This window comes from Lepidochelys kempii, chromosome 1, assembly GCF_965140265.1.
Source record: "Lepidochelys kempii isolate rLepKem1 chromosome 1, rLepKem1.hap2, whole genome shotgun sequence".
Lineage (NCBI taxonomy): Eukaryota > Metazoa > Chordata > Testudines > Cheloniidae > Lepidochelys > Lepidochelys kempii.
This window is the reverse complement of record NC_133256.1, coordinates 103028109-103052646: the sequence shown is the minus strand read 5'-3', so window position 1 is coordinate 103052646 and position 24538 is coordinate 103028109.

Genomic DNA, 24538 nt, shown 5'->3' with positions numbered 1-24538 from the left:
TTTAGTTGGGGGTTGAAGGTGACAGCTAGTGGCGTTCTGTTATTTTCTTTGTTAGGCCTGTCCTGTAGTAGGTGACTTCTGGGAACTCTTCTGGCTCTATCAATCTGTTTCTTCACTTCCGCAGGTGGGTACTGTAGTTGTAAGAATGCTTGATAGAGATCTTGTAGGTGTTTGTCTCTGTCTGAGGGGTTGGAGCAAATGAGGTTATATCGCAGAGCTCGGCTGTAGACAATGGATCATGTGGTGTGGTCAGAGTGAAAGCTGGAGGCATGTAGGTAGGAATAGCGGTCAGTAGGTTTCCGGTATAGGGTGGTGTTTATCTGACCATCGTTTATTAGCCCTGTAGTGTCCAGGAAGTGGATCTCTTGTGTGGACTGGACCAGGCTGAGGTTGATGGTGGGATGGAAATTGTTGAAATCATGGTGGAATTCCCCAAGGGCTTCTTTTCCATGGGTCCAGATGATGAAGATGTCATCAATATAGCGCAAGTAGAGTAGGGGCATTAGGGGACAAGAGCTGAGGAAGTGTTGTTCTAAGTCAGCCATAAAAATGTTGGCATACTGTGGGGCCATGCGGGTACCCATAGTAGTGCCGCTGATTTGAAGGTATACATTGTCCCCAAATGTAAAATAGTTATGGGTAAGGAGCTTTTTCTAGTTTGTGTTTACAAGGCCTACTAAGCCTACATTGCCAAAGATCAAGTGAACTGTGGATGAAAGCCACTCCCCGCCCACAATTCTCTTCCCCTTAAGAAAATGTAGGTGCTTAAACTACCTACAGGGATCTAGGGCTGTCCCAACATCATGATGGTTGCTCCATGCAAGTGAGATTATGGTAAGAGATGCTGCCTCAGGAGTGGATGCCCTATATGTATTCCCTTGGCTGCAGGCATCCAGAATCCACTAAGAGATCAGATAATAATATCTGGAAAAATCATTTTATGGGAGCAGGAGAAGGCATCTTTGCATAAGGCAAAGATAACTGTGTCACAACCCTTGGGTCTCTAATTCAACATAGGGATGAGAGAGGCTCTACTTTGAATCTCTGTTTTCTCTTCAATCATTGACTGGTAGGGAGAAAAACTCCTCCCCACACAACTCCACATCACCAGAAGCCAAAGGCTGCTGATAGCAAGCACTAAAAACATAAAGGATTCGAAGAGCATTTAGGCAGCTTATCAGCAGCAGCTGGTTGGAACTTTTCTGAGAGCTTTCACGCCATTTCTAAAGGAAGATGACTGGGTATCCTTTCAGAACCCTGTGGAGATATAGATACGTGCATATAAAGATACTTCCCAAGCACAAGAAGCATCAAGAGATCTATCTGTCCAATCAAAACTAACCAGCACAGCTTGAGTGTTGAATGAGCTTGAATGTTGAATGTCAACTGCTTGCAGTGAACTACTCATGAGTGATTTACAGGCCAAAAATTATTTGCCAACATTATTCAGCAGATAATTATGAACGTGACTGCAAAAATTGTACGCTACTCACTAACAATTTGTGAGCAGAAAAAGAGGTTATGTTTGTTAAATATGTTATTTGGTGTGAATTAATTGCCTAGCTCTACTTATAAGATGATTTTTGTGTGTGTTTTTGTGTGAAAATAGAAACAATATCCTTGATACTTTTTCTTTATATTTTTTGGTATCCAGGGTCAAACTCTATTTTAAGCATATGTTGTAGAGAGTATGTATTTATAGAATTTTTTGTCTACTATTTTATACCAGAGTAATGTCTCTCTTCCTAGCATGGTCACACGAAGTTCAGTCTCTTAATTTGTATCCTGGTACTAAATTACCAAGCAGTTCTAGGTAAACCCTTTGTTAAATTCATAGAACTAGATTTAATAAGAAAAATGACAGAACTAAGTTTCCACTCTTGTTAAAACTGAGAAGGTGAGGAATGGGAGTGTCTTCAATCAGCTACATTTATTCATGTAGGGTCTGATCCACACCCCATTAAAGTCAATGGAAAGACTCCCATTCTTCAGTGGCCTTTAGATAGGCCCATTTAGCAGAATCCTGAAAGGAATAGAAATAGAAATATCTATTTTCTAAGGTCTGATTTACACTGACCAAATAAAAGACTTACAAAAACAAACAAACAAAAAACTCCACAACAGAATGAGTCAAGGATAGACAGTTCACTTTTCTTTTGGGCTCCCTGGCTTTCCTCAGTTTCAGCCATATCTATTTAAGCCTACATTTTAGTATGCATTTAGTATGGAAAAAGAGCCTTATCAGCATTTCTATTATAAACTCCACTCTCAATAGGTTTGTCATGAGGCTGTTTTAATTGGCACACAACTCCAGCCCAGATGGAGTTAGTTTAGTTTCTAAGGGCCAGTTTATGTACTCTAGAGAAGCCTGTGGAGGGTGGGAATGCTGTGTAATTTTCACAGAAAATGGACCAAATTTTGTTAGGGACAGGGAGGCTGAGCCTAAGTGCTATCATATCTCCACTTCTCTGCATTTGTATCTCTGCAGTTCTGGAGTCATGGAAGGCCAGGGTATAAATCATGCTGAATAGAACTACTTTCTGGGGGATTGTACTCCCTGAAACTTGCAGGGATTTTGAAGAGAAAGGTAATGATGATGATGGATTAGTTGTATTGTAGTAGTGCTTAGGACCAGGAATCCATTGTACTGGTGCTGTACAAACACAGAACAGCTACCTATGGTGACTCAATCATCATAATTATATCCACCTTTAATGTTTGCATATTGAACTGTCTCTTCCACAGGGCAGGTTGAAGGGTGTCCTTGAGGGAGACATATTGCCATGTAGATTGTGGAAGCAGCAGAGGAATAATGCAGACATAATGAGTCTCCATGAACATGCTCCAGATTTGTTGGTTTGCAGTGTCAGGCTCCTTGACTGCTCTGTGAAGCGGATTGAAATCACATGAGCCTTAAGCAAATAATTACACAGGAACTCAGAGTTCAAATTTAAGGAATATCCTGGCCCTTCTACAGGATTTTCTGGGAGCTGGGAAGATTTGGTCTTGACTTTGGCCTACACGGGTTATGTCATTCTTTAAGATAAAAAGTGGTAAAAATATATATTTGTGGTGCCTTGGGGTAATACTCTTCTTACACCAAAATTCCCCCAAACCTACCAATGTAGACATAGGTGCTCCCATGGCTTCTCCAAATGGACTGCAGCACATTGTAGCAGATCTGAGTTAGAGAACAGATGTAAAACGGAAATGATAGTTCCACAGTCAACTCCTCTCTCTCTCTCTCTAACGTCACAGAAGCTACTCTGTGAGAACTCTGCAAGCATTGAGATCCACCGGTGAGGAAAGAAATGGAGTAGAAACTTCTCCTGAGCTCATACCGAGCTCTTCTTCAGGTCATGGTTTGAGGTGCTATCCAGACAAGTAAGGGATTGTGTCACCACCTGCTCTGCAATCCTGGATGCTTTGCTGCTGTAGCTACCAACCTTGGATGCTCACAATCAGCCGACAAGCATGCAGGTTACACTGAATGTCCATGTGTTAAGACAGCCCCTGCTTTGACCCCAGCTGCCTGTCTACAGTCCCACAGCCTCACTCTGGCTTCCACCACCCTGGGTTACTACTTGCAAGGTGACCCCAACACCCTCCCAGCCCTGAGTCTTCCCAAAACCATGTGCTCTATAATGTTGAGCCCTCTGCTGGACAGTTCAGAGAAATAATAAGGGTAGTTTGTTCCTCTAAAGACACAAATGCACAGTTTATTAGCTGGGATAAATACACCTTTCCATGTAAGATTAGCACTGAGTTAGTTTATATTAATAGTAAAACAAGAAGAATTCTCTGTAAACTCAAAAGCTTGTCTCTCTCACTAACAGAACTTGATTAATAGAACATACTACCTCACCTACTTCATATGTAGATGAAAATTTTTAAAAAATCATTTTGTCAAAATTTCCCACAGAAATAAAGCCCTGTTTTCCAATCAGCTTTATTAAATGTCTCTAATGGTGCCACTCCCTGTTTTGGTCCTCAAGAAGTGCAGAGACCAGTATTCTATTGCTCATCTGTGAGTCTGTAATCTAAGGAAGGTCTTTGCAGACACCCGTGAGCATCTGTGCTGGATCCCTCACCTTCTAGCTCTAAGTACGGAAGCAAAAAAAATAGATGCATCCGTCAAGAGTGTCTCTGTTTTCCAGTTTCATTTTGGCATTCTTTTGAAAAATCTAGGTGTTGCAATTTGGGCATAATTGTTGCCATGGATCTGAAAGAGTATAGTTAGAAAGGGCTATCAAGTATGTCAGCCATGATATTCAGTGCTCAGAGACTCAACATACCTGATGATTCAACGTACTATATAATTACAAAGTATTATAGCTAAACTACTCAGAGATAGAATTAATATTTTTCGCTTTTTGACCTGGATACCTTTGTGCAGAATTTCAGGCCTGAGGTGAACTCTCAGGGCTCTTACAGCTGGCAGGATGATAGGGATAGCGGCATCGCTGGTTTTTAACTCCTAAATTAACTCTTCAAAGAGGTCAAGGATTTGAATGACAGTATGTGCCAGGTTCCACTGGCACTGAGTGAAAAAGTAGTATTTGAGTCCTCAGAGCAGATTCCCATCAGAACCTGTTAGTTGTTCAGCAGGCTCTGTAACACATAGGAGGTTGAATTCCAACAGGTCACAGTACCTTGGATTATAGCTAGTTCAGAGTAAAAAAAAAAGTTCTATTTGCGAGCTGTGCGATTTGGCAACAGCAGAAAAGTAGTTTTTGAAAGAGTCAAGCAGCTTCTGGCTAGCCATAAGTAGGCTGTCAATGGAGGGTTGTTTTAACTAAGGATTATTAATAAGAAATCATAGGAGGTGGGCAACTTACCTTAAACTGTACACCATATACAGTCAATGAAAGCCTTCTCCATGTTGATGCTATTACCTCAGAGCACAGAAGTGATACTATATTTTGTAATCTGCCTTCTATTTATCAGGTGCAACAACCTTCAACATGATGCTCCTGTAGGACTGAACCCAGGACCTCTCTCACAAAACTACCATGAGAACAAAGCACATAACTTTTGTAGGCTCTTATGCTATACATGAACCAGCCTCTAGAGGGGGATATGACACACTCTGGTAATGTGTTACATGTGCTCAGAAAGGCATATGATATCATTGCTCCCATACGCATAATGGTTAAAATCGTCACAATGAAAAATCTCTAATCTGCTTTTGAAACTCTTGTATACAGTGGGCTGTAAGCCTGAGAAAAGACTGGGCCCTTCTCTCTCACTTGATAGTTCCATTAGAATGCCTACACTTAGGAGCTCACTCTTTAGCCACACCCTTTTCACTTATCTACTCTGCCAACCAGTCCGCAAGAGTTCCCCTGGGAAAAGTACTCTAGATGCTCCATATCCAATACCAGTGCACAGGTGTGGTGAAGGCATGGACTCTGTGCTGGACAGCTGGGAATGGATGCGTGTTACAGGGACAGCCCTGAAGATACCCATTACAGGACTATTTTTGGCTTCAGTGGTCACAAAGCCTGACCAGCCTGTGCACTTTTATTGTGCTCTGTACTGTGAAGACACCATCAAACTTCATTTGACCATGCATGCCTAGAAAATACCATACCCTTCACCTTTATGACCAAACATTTCCAGAAGATCAATTTATTTATTTTTTAGAAAAGACATTTCAGGTTGGCAAACTGATGTCCAAATGGGAGTCACTCATTGGTAGACACATACAATAGTTAATTTATCAATTGCTTGTAGATATTAAAACATTTGACATTATAATTGCAGTAAAATAACATCAAAATTCTGCCTCTTCCTGCTGCGGTAATGCAGCATCTGAGAGCAAGAAGGCCATGGGAATTTCTATATTTGAATATAAGATCCAATGCACAAAGAAAAGTAAATATATATTTTATAATCAAAAGGGATGTAGGGGGAAGGGATAGTGGCCCTGTCTCGTGTAACATCTTCCTGAAATTAGTCTTCAGCATACATTTGCTGGTAAAATAATAATTAACATATCATGCAAAGTACCCAGACTCTGCTAAGAAACTGAATTCTGTTTTTTTTAATATACCTATATACTATGCATGAGGCTTGAATTTGAACAGGCACTGAGAATATAGAACAGTAGGTCATGTCTAATGTCTAAAAGATACAGATACACACATTTATTTATTGACCTCCAGATAATTTGAGCAGATACTAGATACAAAGAAACATGAGTCATCTGAAAATTATGTGTCTCAAACACAACTCAGAAAGCATTGCTTGAACTTTACATAATCATTTTACGAAGCCAAATATTAGACAGACAGACAGATTAGATTAGATAATACTTACTTTGGAAAGGAAGTAGCTTTCACCTGAATTAAAATGATCAGAGCAGATTTAATTACATGTACGTGTTATAATTAAAGTCTTTTCTAGAGCTTTTTGTTGCTCATTAATGTAATATACAAAATTTATTTTAACTATGCAAATTAAGTGTGGTCGAATACAATCAATTTAAAATGTGACAAAAGAATCAGTGTTGTTTTCTTTTTACTCACTATCAAAGGTGTTTTCTTATTTGCTTGTTTTTGTTTGGGGTTTTTTTGGGGGGGATGGAAGCATAATAGAGATTATTCAAAGCATATCAATTTTCAAAACCCTGCACAAAAGTGCCCAGTTAGATTTTACAAGGTTTAGGCACAGCATAGACAGAAGGAAAATATAAAAATAGGTATTTTTGAAAAAAAATAATTCTGACGAAACATATGAAAGTACCAATTATATTAGAAACTCTGGTCAGTGGTTTTCAAAAGGTATGAAAAATAGCCTTGTCTACGGAGTTTAATATGGCCAGAAATTGGCCAGAATAAAGACAACTGAATGAATGGCCAAACTGTGGCATCCAAAACTCTAAGTAGCTAAAAAAGATATGTAGAATATATAAAAGGTTGGTTTTATGTTAGCTATATAATTTAAACAGAAATGCTGCTAGTATCATCCCCATATTTTTCCAGTATTGTTCTAGGTGACAAATGGAAGCTGCTATATGACTGGAAAAAACAATAAGAACTTGACACAGTAGGCAGAATCCAGATTCTAGGCACGAGGAGCTACAAATTAGTCTGATTAAATGTAATTTGTGGAATTTTGTTTTTGTTTTTATTTGAATGAGTTTGCAGTATGTCAGTATCTGAGAATATATAATAGTAATGTTCTCTTTTGAGTACCCTCTTTGTATTCATAAGTGCAAACATTGGGAATATTGTAAAATAAAACGATGGTCTATGATTAAGGCTACGTTTTAGTCACGGGTATTTTTAGTAAAAGTCATGGACAGGTCATGGACAGTAAACAAAAGTTTATGGCCCGTGACCTGTCCATGACTTGTACTATATACCCTTAACTAAAACTTGTACTGGGGGAGGGTGCGAGTGCTTGGGGAGGGGGAGTGGTCTGGGGGTGCCGTGGATGTTGGCTGGGATGGCCTGGGACCCCTGCTGGTGCTGAGGGGGAGGCGGGTGGCAGCGCGCAGCCTGGGACTCCTGCTGGTGTTGGGAGAGGGGGGCTGGGCAGCAGCACGTGGCCCTGGACCCTCTCTAGTGCTGGGGGGATCGGGGAGTGGCACGCAGCCCGGGTCCCCTGCTGGTCCTAAGAGGGGGGAAGGTTGGCAGGGCTGGCAAGCTCCTTACCCAGCTCTGCGCATCCCTGCACCCCTAAGGGGGAGGGAAGGCCGGGGGGCTCCACGCACTTTCCCTGCCATGAGCTCTGGCTCCGCAGCTCCCATTGGCCAGGAACCGCAGCCAATGGGAGCTGTGGGGGCAGTGCCTTTGGGCAGGGGGCAGCCCGCAGAGCTCCCTGGCCCCTCCACCTAGGAGCTGCAGGGATATGCCAGTCGCTTCCACCCCACACCCCAACGCCCTGCCCCAGCCCTGAGTCCCCTCCTGCCCCAACTGCAACTCCTGCCCCACCCAAACTGCCCCAACAGTGGCCGGTGCGCCTGTCCCAGGAGCTGCTTAATCTGCTCAGACAGCCCCTGAGCCAGCCATACCTGCTGCTGCAGAAGTCACAGAGGTCACGGAAAGTCATGGAATCCGTGACTTCAGTGACCTCCATGACAGAAATGCAGCCTTATCTATGATTCCTCTACATCAGGGTGGCCAAACCATGGCTTGCAGGCCACATGCGGCTCTTTTACAATTAAAGTGTGGCTCACAGAGCCCTCCATTCTCCACCTACCAGACTGGGGTGGGTGGGAGCTCAGGGCTTCTGTCCTGCGGCAGGGTGGTGGGGTAGGGGCTTCTAACTTGAGGGGATGGGGGACTCAGGGCTTCAGACCCATGGGAGCCACCTTCCGGGAACAGGGTGAAGTCCCGAGCCTCGACAGGCGTGCCCAGCTCTCGAAATTCTGAACAATGTTTTATGAAACTTCGAGGGTCAGTAAGTTTGACCACCCCTACTCTATGTGAATTTAAATAATCAAAGCCAAACATTGTTTAATTTTTCCTCTCTCCTGCCTTCTCTTCCTCATCAATATCAGATTTCCTGTGCTCCAATTGTTTTCCTCTCTCAACTTTCTCTCCTATCTCATGGTCTGCTTTCCATGTTTCTCCCTTCTCCACCCCACCATACCTTAGCAATACTAGAAGTCAACAGCATAGTGATGGTTCAAGTAATAAATACAATCATACAAAGATATATACTTCTACAATTTATTTTATCTTAAATTTGTTAACTCTTCTTCTCCTTTTAATCTTCTTACCATATTTTATGTTACTTATTATATTAAATCACTTAGTCCCTACTAACTAAAAGATTTTCCTCAGGCACTTAGTAACGCAAAGCTGCAGCCTGTCTCCACAGTGCCATGTACTGGAGAAGGTGAGCCAGGGAAGGTGTGGTCTTCATGCAATTACTTTACTGTTTAAGCTTTGATTGTTCCTTTATCTTAGTGTTTATTTATCTAATCACTTTATAGTCTTGCTGTTGCCCATCGATTGCTAATTAATACCAAGACAACAGCAAGTTAAAAATCCAAGCTTGTAGGCATATTTTTAAAAGGTTAAAATGTGTTTTCTTCGGCTTAAAAAAATCATAACAAAGATTTAGTGGACTTCTTGCCACATTTTGACTAGAATCTGGCAAAACAGTCAAGATTTTTTTCATACTGGAAGTTATAATTAGATGCTAATTACATTCCACTAATTACATCTGAGTAGGCACCCAAGGATGATTCATATTTATTAATTCTGCAGGCATCCTCTCTATGACACATTTTTCCAGATTCTTTGTATACCACGGTCATTGTCACTAATATGCATAGCTGTCTTGAACATGAGCTGTTATAATTAATCATTGGACTAACATTTTTAGCAAGCTGGCTAAAATAGTCACAAATTGTTTCATTGTTCTTTTTTCTTCTTTTTTGTGGTTTCTATTTCTAATAATAGCACAATAAACAATACGAACAAAACCTGTACATTTTTACGTTGGCTTGTAGATCTTACAGTTGTACAGAATATAAAATGAATCTCGAACCATGCTGGCAAGTTAAAGACAAAACTTTGAACTAGATGATACAGTTCTGAAGGGTTCCGGCTCTATTGAAAGTTTTTATTTTCAAGTTAAGCATTTGTGCGCCTCACATTTATTAATTTATTTGCTAAGTACAGAGAAATCCAAAAGAACTAATCAATGCTGTGATCCTTACTAAATCCATACTGAGATAATTCCCACACTAGCTTTTCTTTGAGTAAAGACTCATTATATATTTATGATTCAACCACTGAGGAAGGAAGAGGTGAGTACCAGTAGGTATTTTCCCTTAGAAAGAATCCCTTCCAGAGCTCCCAAACAAGCAAAGACAGTAACCTCACAGCATACAGCCCTTTTGTGGGATGCAATGTAGTAATTTAACATGGTTGCTTAGTTTTGTTGGACATGGCATAATGGTGATAGGTGGAGTTATGACTTTGCCTGCTCTTCACCTCTTTCTTCCACCACCTTTAGGAAGCCATGATCTATTGGATAAGGAGGGAGGAAGCAGCCACTGCAGTTCTGCCTGGCCTTTCTGATAGACTTTTTAAAGTACTGTTTTGAACTGCATCTTGAAATGAGTGGGGAGCCAATACAACTGTTGAGAACTGGGATGATGAGGCCATGCTTGTGTATTCCTCTGAGAAGGTTGGCATCCACATTCTGTACATACTGGAGTCTGGAGGGCTGGGACTTGTTTGAGGTAGTAGAATATCGTGCTGTCCTCTCTGGCACTAAATTCTGAAAGATAATTTGTGAAACTTGTATTCTTTATCAGTCTCTCTTTCCTCTTGTCTTTCTCTCTTGGCTTTAACTTCAAGCTTGAATTGAAATGGATAGTACATCTTCCACAAAACAGCCCCACCCTGATTCTCGTTCTGTACACTTAAAAAAAAAAAGAGTAGTAGTGTAGATTCTTCCTGAGCAGGTCAAGTTCAGCTCTGTTAAGGAAGCAGGAATCAGTTTGCAAGAAGCACAGTGTGGGATTTGATTTTTTGAGAGGTGGGATGAAATCATAAATTTTTGTGTACGTGTGGGAGGGAGTGAATCTGCAAATAGAAAGGGAAAAAGGGGAAGATAGTATTTACTTTTGCTGTACAATGTATATTGTTAATTGTGCTGACTCATAATGGAAACTAGGATGAAAATCTTCAACATAAAGAGGAATGGGGTTGAGGTGATAATTTTTATTTTCAGAAAGGCAACTGATTTTAGATTGAGAAAGGTATATGGAAGATAGTGTTGTGTCTGTTAAAAAATCAGAAGGAGTGCTAAACATCTACAGCTGGGAAGGAAGGGTTAAAGAGACAGAACTTTCCGTTTTAAATATTTGTGTTTATTTGGGTGCAGTTCAGTGATTTTGGACAAGATTCTACAATTATTGGTGTAAGAGAAGCTAAAATGAGAACCTTCCGTTACATTACAGTTGTAAATGCTTTCTGATAAATGTTTAACTGTTTTCATTGTAAAAGGCAGACTCATCAGAACTAAATATCAGCATATGGACTAAGAAATTTGTTGCAATGGGGCTGAATATTCTTTTTTACTGCTTTAGCTAGACCTAATATGCTGCATAGTTTATTCAGCAAACAGAACCGATTTTTGTGTTGCAAACTTTGGTTTTTTAACTTTACACTTAAGGAATCTCCCAAACAGAATTTGGATCTTGCTGGAAAAGAAAAATGCAAAAGATGTAACATTAAAACAATTCTCTCTTTTCTGTGAACCTGATCCTTTGAAAAAATGAGTGCTCACAACTCCCATCCAATGAAGTCAGTGGAAGTTAAGAGCCTCAACACCCTCCAAAAACAGGTACTATATCAGCACATTATAAGCCAGCTGAAATATTTCAATGATAAGTACATTGTGTTACTGATTTGGGGTTAATTTAGTTATTTAATCACCAACAAGAAAAAAAGTGTAAACACAGTACTAATACTACTGTAGCTTTATTCTCCATTTCAGTCTTTGTAACTGGCTCTTGTCTTTGTGAGTTAGAGCCTGTAAAGGTTAACAGGAAGTGTGGCACTGCATAGTTTCCTTGAGTATAAGTGACAACTTCAAACTTCCTGTTGAAGTTCAGGAGGGCCTCACCCAAAGCTCATGGAAATTGAAAGAAAAACCCACCATTGACTTCAATGGGCTTTGGAGCTTTGGATCATGTTAATAGTGCATGACAACGGAATTTCATAAATGGTCATTTGGGTGAAGTGTAGTGGTAAAGTAATATGAAGTACTGAGTGCCCGAAACTCCAGCCTGAGTCATTGATACCTTGACAATCAGACCCATAGAATATATACTTCCCAGTTCTGTATATTAAAATTTAACACACATATTTTGATTAGATTTTTGTTAAGATAAAAACATGTATGTTAGGTTTTTTCCCCCCCTTGACATAGATTGGTTGTAGAGGACAACCTTGGTTCGGGTGATCATGGGTTCATTCAGTTTAAACTAAATGGAAGGATAAACAAAAATAGATCTGCAACTAGGGTCCTTGATTTCAAAAGAGCTAACTTTAATAAATTAAGGGAATTAGTTAGGGAAGTGGACTGACCAAATAACTCTGAATGTGAAGGAGGCTTGGAATTTTTTTAAGTCACAGTTGCAGAAACTATGTGAAGCCTGCATCCCAACTCTGGGGAAAGAATTCATAGGAAAGGTTTGCAGACCAAGCATCTCAAACAGGTGATTAAGAGAAATCAGAAAGCCTACAAAAAATGAAAGATAGGGGAGATCAGCAAGGGAACAGCTACATCTTGAAGGTCAGAATATCTAGAAATAAAGTGAGAATTCCCAAAAGTGAAGCAGAGTTGGACTTGTAAAGGGAATTAAAACCAGGAGTAAAAGGTTCTATAGCCTTATAAATAAGAAGAATAAAAGGAAAGAAGTGGGACCACTAACCACTGAGGATGGGGTGAAGATTAAAGATTATCTAGGCATGGTCCAACCCCCCTAACAAATACTTTGCCTCAGTTTTTAATGAGGCTAATGAAGATCTTAGGGGTAGTGACAGCGTGGCTCATGGCAATGAGGATTTGGAGGTAGAAATTGTGACATCCAAGGTGGAAGTCAAACTCAAACAGCTTAATGGAACTAAATTGGGAGGCCTGCATAATCTCCATCCAAGGATATTAAAGGAACTGGCACATGAATTGCAAGCCCAACAGCAAGGATTTTTAATGAATCTGTAAACTCGGGGTGGGGGGCGGGGGTCATACCCTATAACTGGAGAACTGCTAATATAGTTCCTAATTTTAAGAAAGGTGAAAAAAAGTTTTCCAAGAAAGTATAGGCCTGTGAGTTTGACTTCAATTGTATGCAAGATTTTGGAACAAATTTTGAAAGAGAAAGTAGTTAAGGACACAGAGATGAACAGTAATTGGAATAAAATACAACATAGTTTTACAAAATGTAGCTCATGCCAGACCAACCTGATCGGCTTCTTTGAGACAATTACTGTTTTTTTAGACAAAGAAAATGCAATAGATAGAAGCTACCTGGATTTCAGTAAGCATTTGAATAGTTCCACATGGGAAATTATGAGTTAAATTGGAGAAGCTGAGGATTAATATGAGAATTGAAAGGTGGGTAAGGAACCAGTTAAAGGGACAACCACAATGGATCATACTGAGAGGTGAACTGTCAGGCTGGAGGGAAGTTACTAGTGAGTACCTCAGAGATCGGTCTTGGGCCCAATCTTATTTAACATTTTTATTACTGACCTTCGCACAAAAAGAGAGAGTGTGCTAATAAAATTTGCAGGTGACACAACATTGAGAGGTACTGCCAATATGGAGGAGGACCAGAATATCATAGAAGAAGATCTGGATGACTTTGTAAACTGCAGTAATAGAAATGGGATGAAATGTAGAAGTGCAAAGTCATACATTTAGGGACTAACAACAAGAATTTTTGCTATAGGCTGGGGACTTATCAATTTCAAGTGACAAAGGAGGAGAAAAACGTTGGTGGATTGGTTGATCACAGGATAACTATGAGCCGTAAATGTGATGCAGCCATGAAAAAAGTTAATGCAGTCCTAGGATGCATCAGGAGAGGCATTTCCAGTAGAGAAAGGGAAGTGTTAGCACCACTATACAAGGCACAGGGGAGACCTCATCTGGAATATTGTGTGCAATTCTGGTCTTTCATGGTTTAAGACAGATGAATTCAAACGGGAGAGGTGCAGAGAAGGGCTACTAGGATGATCCAAGGAATGGAAAACCTACCTTATGAAAGGAGACTCAAAGAGCTTGGTTGTTTAGCTTAACCAAAAGATGGCTGAGGGGAAATATGATTGCTGTCTATAAACAAATCAGAGGGATACATTCAAGGGAGAGAGAGGAGTTATTTGGACACAAGAATACAATGTGGACACAAGAATAAATGGCTATAAATTGTCCATCAACAAGTTTAGAATTAAACTTGAAATTAGATGAAGGTTTCTAACCATTAGAGGAGTGAAGTGGACCATTGACGGGAGGCGGGAGGGATAGCTCAGTGGTTTGAGCATTGGCCTGCTAAACCCAGGGTTGTGAGTTCAGTCCTTGAGGGGGCCATTTAGGGGGTTCTGGGGCAAAATTGGGGATTGGTCCTGCTTTGAGCAGGGGGCTGGACTAGATGACTTCCTGAGGTCCCTTCCAACTCTGATATTCTATGAATGGGATTGTTGTCAGCCTCTAGTGTACCTAGGTGCAGGTGAAGATTTTTTGGGGGGAGGGACAGCTCAGTGGTTTGAGCATTGGTCTGCTAAACCCAGGGTTGTGAGTTCAATCCTTGAGGGAGCCATTTAGTGATCTGGGGCAAAAATTGGGGATTGGTCCGGCTTTGAGCAGGGGGTTGGACTAGATGACCTCCTGAGGTCCCTTCCATTCCTGATATTCTATGATTCTAAGTTCTGGAACAGCCTTCCAAGGGGTGCAGTGGGGGTAAAAAAATCTAACAGGGTTCAAGACTGAGCGTGATAAGTTTATGGAGGGGATGGTATGATGAGACTGCCTACACTGGCATGTGGTCCATTGGTGACTGCCAGTAGCAAAAATACCCAACTACTGGAGACGGGACACTAGATGGGGAGTAGCTCTGAGTTAGTACAGGTAATTCTTTCCCAGATATCTGCCTGGTGGGTCTTGCTCACATGATCAAGGTCTAACTGATCGCCATATTTGGGGTCAGGCAGGAATTTTCCCCCAGGTTGGATTGGCTGAGACCCTGGGGGGTTTTCACCTTCTTCTGCAGCATGGGGCCTGGGTCACTTGAAGGTTTAAACTAGTATAAATGATGAATTTCTGTAACTTGAAGTATTTAAATCATGATTGGAGGACTTCAGTAGCTCAGCCAAAGGTTAGGGGTCTATACAAGAGTGGGTGAGGTTCTGTGTCCTGCAATGTGCAGGAGGTCAGACTAGATTATCATGATGGTCTCTTCTGACCTTAAAGTCTATGAGTCTATGAAGGCTTACTCTTCAAGGTAACAGGTTAGAATTCCCCCTTAAGACTGGTAGTGACTGAAAGTTGTAACACATTGCTGGCTGTATTTAGTTCAAATCAAGATATGTAGCCTGTGGGATGAAGACCAAAGAATATAAATTCAATCAATTAGCATTTATTACAGACAGCCAGTGACTGCATAAATTTCCACTATGCATTAGACAAGTTAATATTTTTTCATCTTTCTTAATTGCTTCACCTTAATCCTGCTAAATCTAACTTTCTAAAATCTGATTATTATATTCTAAATATTTTATTCACTATTTAAACTGAGATTAGTAGCTCTATACATCTAATACATCCTAAAATAATTAATTATGCGTCAGATCCTATAAACTCTTATTCATCTGAGTGGTGTCATTGAAGTCAATGAGGCCACTTATATGAATCAGGATTGGCAAGACCCAGTCACAGGTGAAGCAAGTCATTAGTTTTCAAATGATACCTCGCAAAGCACATTTTGTATAAAGATTATTACAATGGTATGTAGGATGTGAATTCAGGGATACTTTCAGTCACAGCTAGGCAGGCACTTAACTGGAAAAACAAACAGCTAAGGAATTGGAAGTGGATCTGTTTTTATCATTTCTTTATTTAAATCCAGCAGAAAGTGAGAACAGGAAAAGAGGGAGAGGGTAAACTCTTTAAATACAAATACCTAAAGAAGAACTGGAGCCTATCACCAAGAAAGATATAGCAATCAATTTCGGATCTTGGCTGTCAAACTGGAATTAGGTAGGTGTATGTAATTTTGCACTGACTCTGGAAAAAAATCATTTGTTTGCAAATGATCTTCGTATTGGGTACTCACATTATCTCTGAAAAATAGATAAACAGAAAAATCTGTTCTGTAAATGGGGAGAAAGGATATTACATATGAGGATGTAATGCCACAGGAGCTTCCGAAAACCATTTAAGTCATGTTTTAAAAAAAAAAAAATCACAAAAAATTACTGTAGAACTCAAATCACCAAAAGCCAAGATGACTTGACAGTATATATTTTTTATTTCCTCTAAGTCTAACAAAGAGGCATAGTTATCCATATCTCCCCACCTACCAGATCAGAAGAAGATGGTGAGAGGCATCGTCAAATTCTTGTATCCCTTGATGAAGCTAGCACTGCAATGAGTGCCCTATAGATCTGTAGAGCCCCAGGATCTGATGGCATTCCTACAGAAATACTCAAATATGGAGGCATGACTAAGATTCTAAGATCAGACTGCATGGACTATTTTTCAATATATGAAGACTTCAAAGATACCACCATTATCACTGCAAACAAGAGGAAAGGTGAAAATCTGACTGGCAACTATCACAGTATCTCATTACTCTCCATTGCTGGAAAGGGTCTGGCCAGAGTACTTGTGACACTGCACCCCATAATCTTCATAGTGATATTATTATGATATAATTATAGCATAATTTTGATGAATTTTATGCAAGATTAGTCATGTGAGGTGTCATTGGAAAAGTTATGATTTAATTAATATGATTATCCTATTTGTATGCATGTATCATTTTTGTACTTGAAGTTATGAATATTGACTATGTATCTATATTTCAAATGTAGTTACACCTGGGTAACGCCCACTAGACAAGATGCTGTCAGTCTAGATAGTGGGTGCGGAAGGGCCTATTCAGGGCAATGGACCATTAGGAAAAAGCAATAGGCCGTAGGAGAAGCTTATCTCCCACTTGGTGATAAGCCTTCCTGAGAACACTCCAAACAGCCTGTGAGTAATGGCTGCTGTGACTCTACAAGGACATGTGATCAGACAACATGATGCTGGATTCCTCTTGGGATGTCAGTGTTTTTCCACAGACTGGTCTGGGAACCAAGCTTTGAAACAAACGATTCCCGTCATATGCAAAAGGTATATAAGACAGGGAGTGCCATCATCTGTGGTTCTGCACTCCCCGCAGAAGAAAACTCCTGGAAACACTTGAGGAACAAAGACTGAACTGGGGGAAAGTGCTGGACCCAGGCTAAAGGGATTTCTAGCCTGTGAATGAAACACCTACGGATTCCAAACTGTAAAGCAAGTGCAGCTTGCCCCTCAAGAATCTGCAGCCTGCTGCTATTTTCTCTTAAGGTGAGAATCTGCTAATTCATATCCAATCGATTTAGTATATTAAGCTTAGTTTGTGTTTTTTGTTTATTTGCTAGGTAATCTGATTTGATATGTTTGCTAGCACTTATAATCACTTAAAATCTATCTTTTGTAGATAATAAATTTGTTTTTGCTTTATATAAACCAGTGAGTTTGAGTGATGTGTATAGGAATCATAGCTCAAGAAGCAAAGGCTGTTGCATATTCCTCTCCACTTTGAGGGAGGGGGTGAACTTTATGAGCTTACGCTGTACAGTTCCCCGTGTAGTGGATGACCCATTTCCTATCACTAGTGGCATTAAGCAGGGCTGCATAATTGGTCTAATACTGTTCAATTTCTTTGATTCAAAAGTGCTTGATGCTGCTGCAAGAGACTTGAATGCCAGTATGAGAAAATGTTTGTGATACTCTGGAAAATTATTCAATCTGAGCCATCTGCAGTCTTCCACAAAGGTCTTTGAAACAATTCTTCATGAGCTTCTGTATACCCATGACTGAGAGACACATACTTCAGAAGAGATACAATTGATTAGGACAGATTTGCAGAATCTGCAAAAAGGTATAGGTTGACAAATTAATCTGAAAAAGACAGAAGTCATGTATCAACTTCTGCCAGGGAAACCCTACATGAAACCAAAAGCCACTAACAGCACCACACAGCTGAATGCTGCTACAGACTTCTGCTATCTTGGCAGCACATTGTCGAATGATGCTACTATTGACAAGGAGCTGACATGTCGCATCAACAAAGCCAGTTCATCATTTGGCAGACTACCAGGCAGAGTCTAGTAGCAACACGGTATTATGCTTCAAACAAAGTTAAAAGTCTATAAAGCGGTCGTGATGTCCAATTTGTTGTATAGGCACAAAATCTGGACCTGCTACAGGCATCACATCAAGCTTCTAGATAAGTTCCATTTACAACATCTGCATACCATACTCCACCTTAAATGGCAGCATAAAGTTACCAATAATGAGGTTCCAGAATACAGATGCTCCACAGGGATTGAATCCATGCTCATCACATCACAGGTAAATTGGATTGGTCATGTGTTAAGGATGGATGACACCAGCTTGCCAAATCAATTGGTGTATGGCGAACTGAGAGTGGGTAACTGCACACGGTGTGGCCAGAAGAAATGTTCCAAGGACACACTGAAGCATAACTTGAAGCAGTTCAATATTGACATTGACAGCTGAGAGTCATCAGCAACAAATGGATCTCACTGGCGAGCTGCTATCAACAATGGGGTTACTCAGTTTGAGATTAATTGCTATATGGATCTTTGAGGCAAAGAGGCTGAGTTGTAAACAGTGGCAGATTCTGCAGGGACAGACTGTAATTCATTCCTCAATATTGAGCTACATAGCATTCAATGCTGAAGGGACTCCCATTCGTCATGGGTCTTTTTAGCCACAATCATACTCACAAGATGTAATACTGTTCTCAGCTTCATCTTTGGTCATGAAGGACAACAAAATGTTGCATACTTGAACCAGCAGTCCCTCATGTACAGCAGACTTCAAAAGCCACAGCTCTTCCGTCAATCACTGGGACACTGCTGTAATTCTCCAGTTTTACTAGTACATTTCTATTTATAGAACACAGTCCTGTAAAGCTGTTCTGGAAAGTAAGAAGAATATGTGATGTTCTAAGATGTGTGTTTGTGTAAAAGAATTTTAGGCTGGTTTAAATTTGCACAGCTCCACTGATTTCAACTGAGCTGTTCCAATTTATATCAGTGGAGAATTTGGCTCTCTAAGTTCACAGCCATCAACACAACTTGAATTATATGGTGTATATGTTTTGTCTCACAAGCAATTGCATATTACATGTCCACTTCCCTCAGTTGCTTATATTGAACATACTGGAAGATATTCAGATAGATTTGAGGAACTTGTTTCAGTTGAAATTTGCATCTGGATAGATTGGTGCTAAGCATGTTCCCCCAGGAGGTTTGGTCCAGACAAAAATGAGGCAATACTAGTAACTGATGGTGTTCAGATCCAGGGCACAGCATTCTAAGAGGGGCATGATAAGCTATTCACCCCTTCCAGAAATAGATATTTGGAATCAGCTTGTCTGTCCAGAAACTTAACTTCATTCAGCACCTTAACAGAGAAGTATTTGCAGAAAGAATTGTTCATAAATTATTTAAAAAGTGTGGGGGAGAGGTAAAAGAATGCAAAAATAACAACGTAACAAAGAATACATCTTCCATCAGCACAGGAGGGTGTTTACACTCTACTGGATCCTCCTAATGTGAGTCATTAAACTTTCACATTTGCTTCTGAATAAAACTTGTCAGATGTCTAAGCATATAGGTTCAAACTGCTGTCAGGTATACCAGTGTAAATCTGAAGTAAATCAGTAACTGCAATTGTACTCACTGGAGTTACTCCAAATTTCCATTGGTGTACAAAATTTGGATTAAGGTTGGGGTCAGGTTCACAAAGAAGGGAAAGTGCAAGGGGCCTTTTCCTTCTTACTTATGTAGAGGCCAGTGACAGTAATAGTCCATACTAGTACCTACATGGTTACAATCTACTTCAAAGGTAACACCGTCCCTCTGCATTAACCATAGTAGCTGATTAAGCACAAGAAGGGAGCTTGCTGCACCATCCTAACGGATCTATCCAATCACTCATGAAATTGGTGTAATAGAGCTGGAACACCTTTTAAATAAACACGCATTTCCTTGGCCTGCAACATATTGATATGAAACAGGACATTTCAGGATTTGTCCTTTGAGCTAAGTCTCTTTTGCATGCATCATTCTTCTTGGAAGCACTTGGACATAAATCCCATAATTTTTTTTCTGTATTGTTATTCAACATCTATTTGAACAGCATGCAGTGTAATTTATACTGACTGAGTGAACACAATTGGCCAAAGTGAACAAGGACAATGAAAGGATTTAACTTATGTTTGAATACAACTTTAATAAGATGTTTTGATTTCATTCACTGACACATTACAGAGAAAAATATCCTTTTCCAGAGAAATTCTTACTAATGTACAGGTGTTGGGGAAGGGGGATCCTTCCCTTACTAAAGTCAATAGGAGTGTTGCCATTCGTTTCAGTGGAAGTAGAAGTGAGCCTCTATTCCCATCTATGATTATTATGATTTATTTATTGTTTCTGTCAGCATTCAAAAGAGTGTTGTGGGTCTCCTAAAGCCTCAAGACTATGCCCTCACCCAAGATGCTTTAAAACTAAATTACAGATGATGCAATGGGTGGGGAAACAAGACAATAGGGAGGGAGTTATGGGAGAGAAGATGGAAAAAAATCCATACAATTATATGACAGATATAGTAAAGAAGAAGGTGGGTTATTTTATTACTCAGGCTCAATCTACATTACAAGCTACGGGTGTGATTCCAGGTTGCACACAGATACTTGCTCTTGTCAAGAATAGTAGTATAGCTGTGATAGCACAGGATAGCTGTGCCAAGTACACACCCATAGGTTCAGCCCGATTTGTACTCGGCAAGGCCAACCTGTCCTGCTGCTGCTGCTGCTGCGCTACTGGAGGTACACTACTTACACTAGCTCTCACTAAAAATAGTATGTCTGTGTGAGCTGGGAATCACACCCCCAGTTTGCAGTGGAGACATAGCCCTAATGTACCTGCTGTTGAAGTGTTTAATGGCTCTTTAATTGCTACTTGAATTACCATATGGTCTATTTCGTCATAGAGAAAGCATGAAGAAAACGTTGGCGGCACAAACACCAAACAATCAGGAATACATAAAAAGATGTGTTCAGGATTTTGACTATGGTCTCATCAGAAAATGTCAGTATATGAAGTATTTGGAAAAGGCTATATGGTTTATAATTTGAACACCTGAGTTATTCTTCTTGAGTAGCCTTAAATTAGGTGAAGGTGCAATTAAGGATATATATGTGCCCGTAGGATAGAAGGGTCTGCGCTTAGTTTTTTAACTCAGTATGACCTCACTGAAATTACGTTCTTTTCCAAGATCTTATATTATACTGACACAGGCTAGTGTTGAAGTTAAGGGGCTGTTAGCCTTGCCATTATAAATGCTTATATTTAGGAGTTTATAACTCAGCTGTAAAAATTTCCTTCAGGCTCAAAGTTGGCAGTGATGGCTATAAACCAGGACTGATTCCTCCCCTTCCCTCACCCCACACACCAGAAAACATTAAAAAGTGTGTTTGGACTAAATTCTAAGATATCAGAGTGACCAAAAATAGACCTTAAGTATTTTCTGAACCTTTTTATGACTCACTGTATAACTCAAGAACACCTTTTATCGCTTCATTTTATTTACTTTTTTTTATTGTAGTTGAATTTAATGTTCATAAAAGGAGCTGAATTGACAGGTGTCAAGAGTGAAGTCTTCAATTTTTTCATTAACAACAACAGTATAGGCAGTGGAAATTTGAGCTTCCCCTATAAACTGTCTTTAGCCGGCTCATGGATCATGCAGGTTAATTTTCATTAGCTATTTATTTTTTATTTTTATTATTAATTATTATTATTATTTATTATTTCTACCAGGTCTATACAGAACATAATAAAACAGTTTCTAAAGTGTAGAGATTCTATGGGCCCAGTCCAAAACAGCACTTTATTCCATGCTTATTTCTAAGCACGTGAATATTCCTACTCACTCACGAGCATGTTTTTAAATGTTTTTCTTGAGTGTGGCCCAGGGTCTCAATCCTGCAATTGGATCTGAGCAGGAGAAACATATACATGTGATTTCCCATCCTTGTTACCAGGAATAGGGTCTTAGATTAAATAAAAGGGAATAAGGAAAACAAAGAGTAGGGAGGGTTGGTATGGGGGAATGGAGATCAAGAGTTAAACAAAGGCAGAGAGTTGCTTGGTTGAACTCTAAATTCATTTTAAAACTTACTATTTTTTAACACAGTAGGAAATAAAATAATTAGTGATTTGTCTGGAGAGAGCAGTAAGCTACAAGTGGAGGAAGTGGGGAGATGAAATGGAGGGAAGGGCTAGTTTGTGTGAGTGGAAACTTGGGGTGATGACATGAGGGAAGGGAAGGAGATGGAGAAGAACTGGGTTCAACAAACTTGACCTATAAGAAAGTACTATGATAGTGTGTGCGTGCCTGTGCATGCATGTGTAGCGAGGACGGGCAGGGATGGTGTCCCTAGCCTCTGTTTGCCAGAAGCTGGGAATGGGTGACAGGAGATGGATCACTTTTCATTCCCTCTGAAGCACCTGGCGTTGGCCACTGTTGGAAGACAGAACACTGGGCTAGATGGACCTTTGGCCTGACCCAGTTTGGCCGTTCTTATGCTCTTCTCATGTTCTTATGTATATAATGTGTATTGCCCCTAATAGAACTTTAAATAATTTGCAATTATGTTTCAAGTCTACAAAAGGTTTTGTGCAAGTTGTGGCACTGATTACATGGTGTGGTATGGTATTCATTATGGATGTCCGGCATAAATCATTCTGAGCTTTGCTGTTTGCAAAAATTGCACCCATACCCAAAAAAACAAACCACACCTTTTTATCACCCAGTCATATACTCACTCTCTCTGTCTGTATATTCATACACATGCACACACATGGATACGCATACCATTTAGACTGCTTTTTAAAATTGTCAGTGATTATCCAAAGAGATGCTGCACATGTTAAATTTATATGTCCATATTATGCAACTTTTTTTCAAAAATACTTTGAAAGATGAAAGAAAAATAAAACCTTCAAAAATATATTTAGATAATACTATGCACATGAATTTAACTAACAAAAAACAAGGATATCAAATGTTAAGACTAAGGGCTGAAGCCTATTTCACCTAATTTTGTCTAGCTATTATATAGATCTTTCATCGTCTTCAAGATGCAAGGAGGTGAGGCAACATAATCTTTCCACCTTACTGCTGAATTTCTTCATTGTGAGTAGAACACTGTTTAAATAGCTTTTGTGGAGCTTAATTTTATTACAGGTTAGTCTTTTTTTAATGCTAGAAACATGGGACTAAGAAAGGAATATTGCATTTAAAATGTTTCTGTAAAGAACTGAACAAAAACATTTTTGGATACTTCATGGAGAAAAAGGAAAACTTTCTGAATTTCTGCAGAAATATTTTGTTATTCATGCGCAAAATCCTTTACATTGTTATAGAAATAACTGAAGAAAGGAAATTAAACAAGATAACCTGAGGCAAACTAAACAGTTATTTAAACATGGTCAGTTTAAAGTTAATTAACAGACCTTTTAAAATAAATAAATAAAACAGAAACTTCCATTTCTAATTGGCTTACCATGTTTCAATATGGGAGACTTGCTGATTTATTGGTATAGAAATAAGCATGAGATTATTAAAGTTTTTAAGAAGAAAATTTTGTATTTACTGAGTTTGTATAACAAATGCAATGGGTCATACCCTGAAGTTCTTACTGAGCCATAACTCAGGCAAAATTTTCATTAACATCAGTTGACCAGTTTCTGACAGCAGGGTTATCCAAAAAGTAATTCAGTTTCTCAAAAAAAAACAACCCTGAGGTTTCAAAAATTGTTTTTATTGCGATACAGATTTAAAATGAGACCTTCTGAAATTTTTCTCATCAAAACTTGAGAGACCCACCTCAGACGAGTCTCCTACAATGTAAGTGAATGTCCTGGCCTCTCTCTCTCTCTCTCCATCCATCCATCCCTCCCTCTCTCTCTCTCTCTCTCACACACACACACACACACTCTTTCCTGTTGGAGCTGTTTCACTTTGTATAAATAATTAAATATTTGTTGGGCCAAAGAGAGAGACTGCCCCATATCCCTGAGATCTGGGCACTCAAGTAAGCAGGCTATTGGCTATTTTGGGGTTTCTCCCCACTATCCAAGAAATTCCATCCTGAATCTGAGAAAATGTGGATGAAACAGAAAAAAAAATTACGAAATTTTTAATTGAAAAGTTTCCAACCAGCTGTGATAGCGAACATGACTGGCTCCTAGTGTATCTATTATGTTAAGATTGAAAGGGGTTAGTCTCACATGAGCAGCTGTATTTAAATATCATAGCATTAATTAAAACAACTCTGATGTGACAAAATGAGATGGCGAGGTATGCTAACGGGGAACAAAAGTTTGAGACTTTATAGGAAATATGTGAATTCGTGAGAGGTCTTGGAAACATTACCATCAGCAAGTATCGCTCTAAGAAAACTGCATAATTTGAAATACATGAAGGGTAATTTATACACATTGGCCCTGATTCTCCTCTGACTTGCACCAATGTAAATGAGGGGTAACTCCTTTGCAGCAAATAGTGTTACAACATTCCCTCATGAAATCAATGAAAGTAAGAAGGCCCATTGACTATTAAATAGATAAACAATCTAAAAAACTAAGTCTGCATGAAGCTTCTGGATTTTGTTTCTTGAAATTGTTGTGGTATAACTGAAAAATATAAAAGT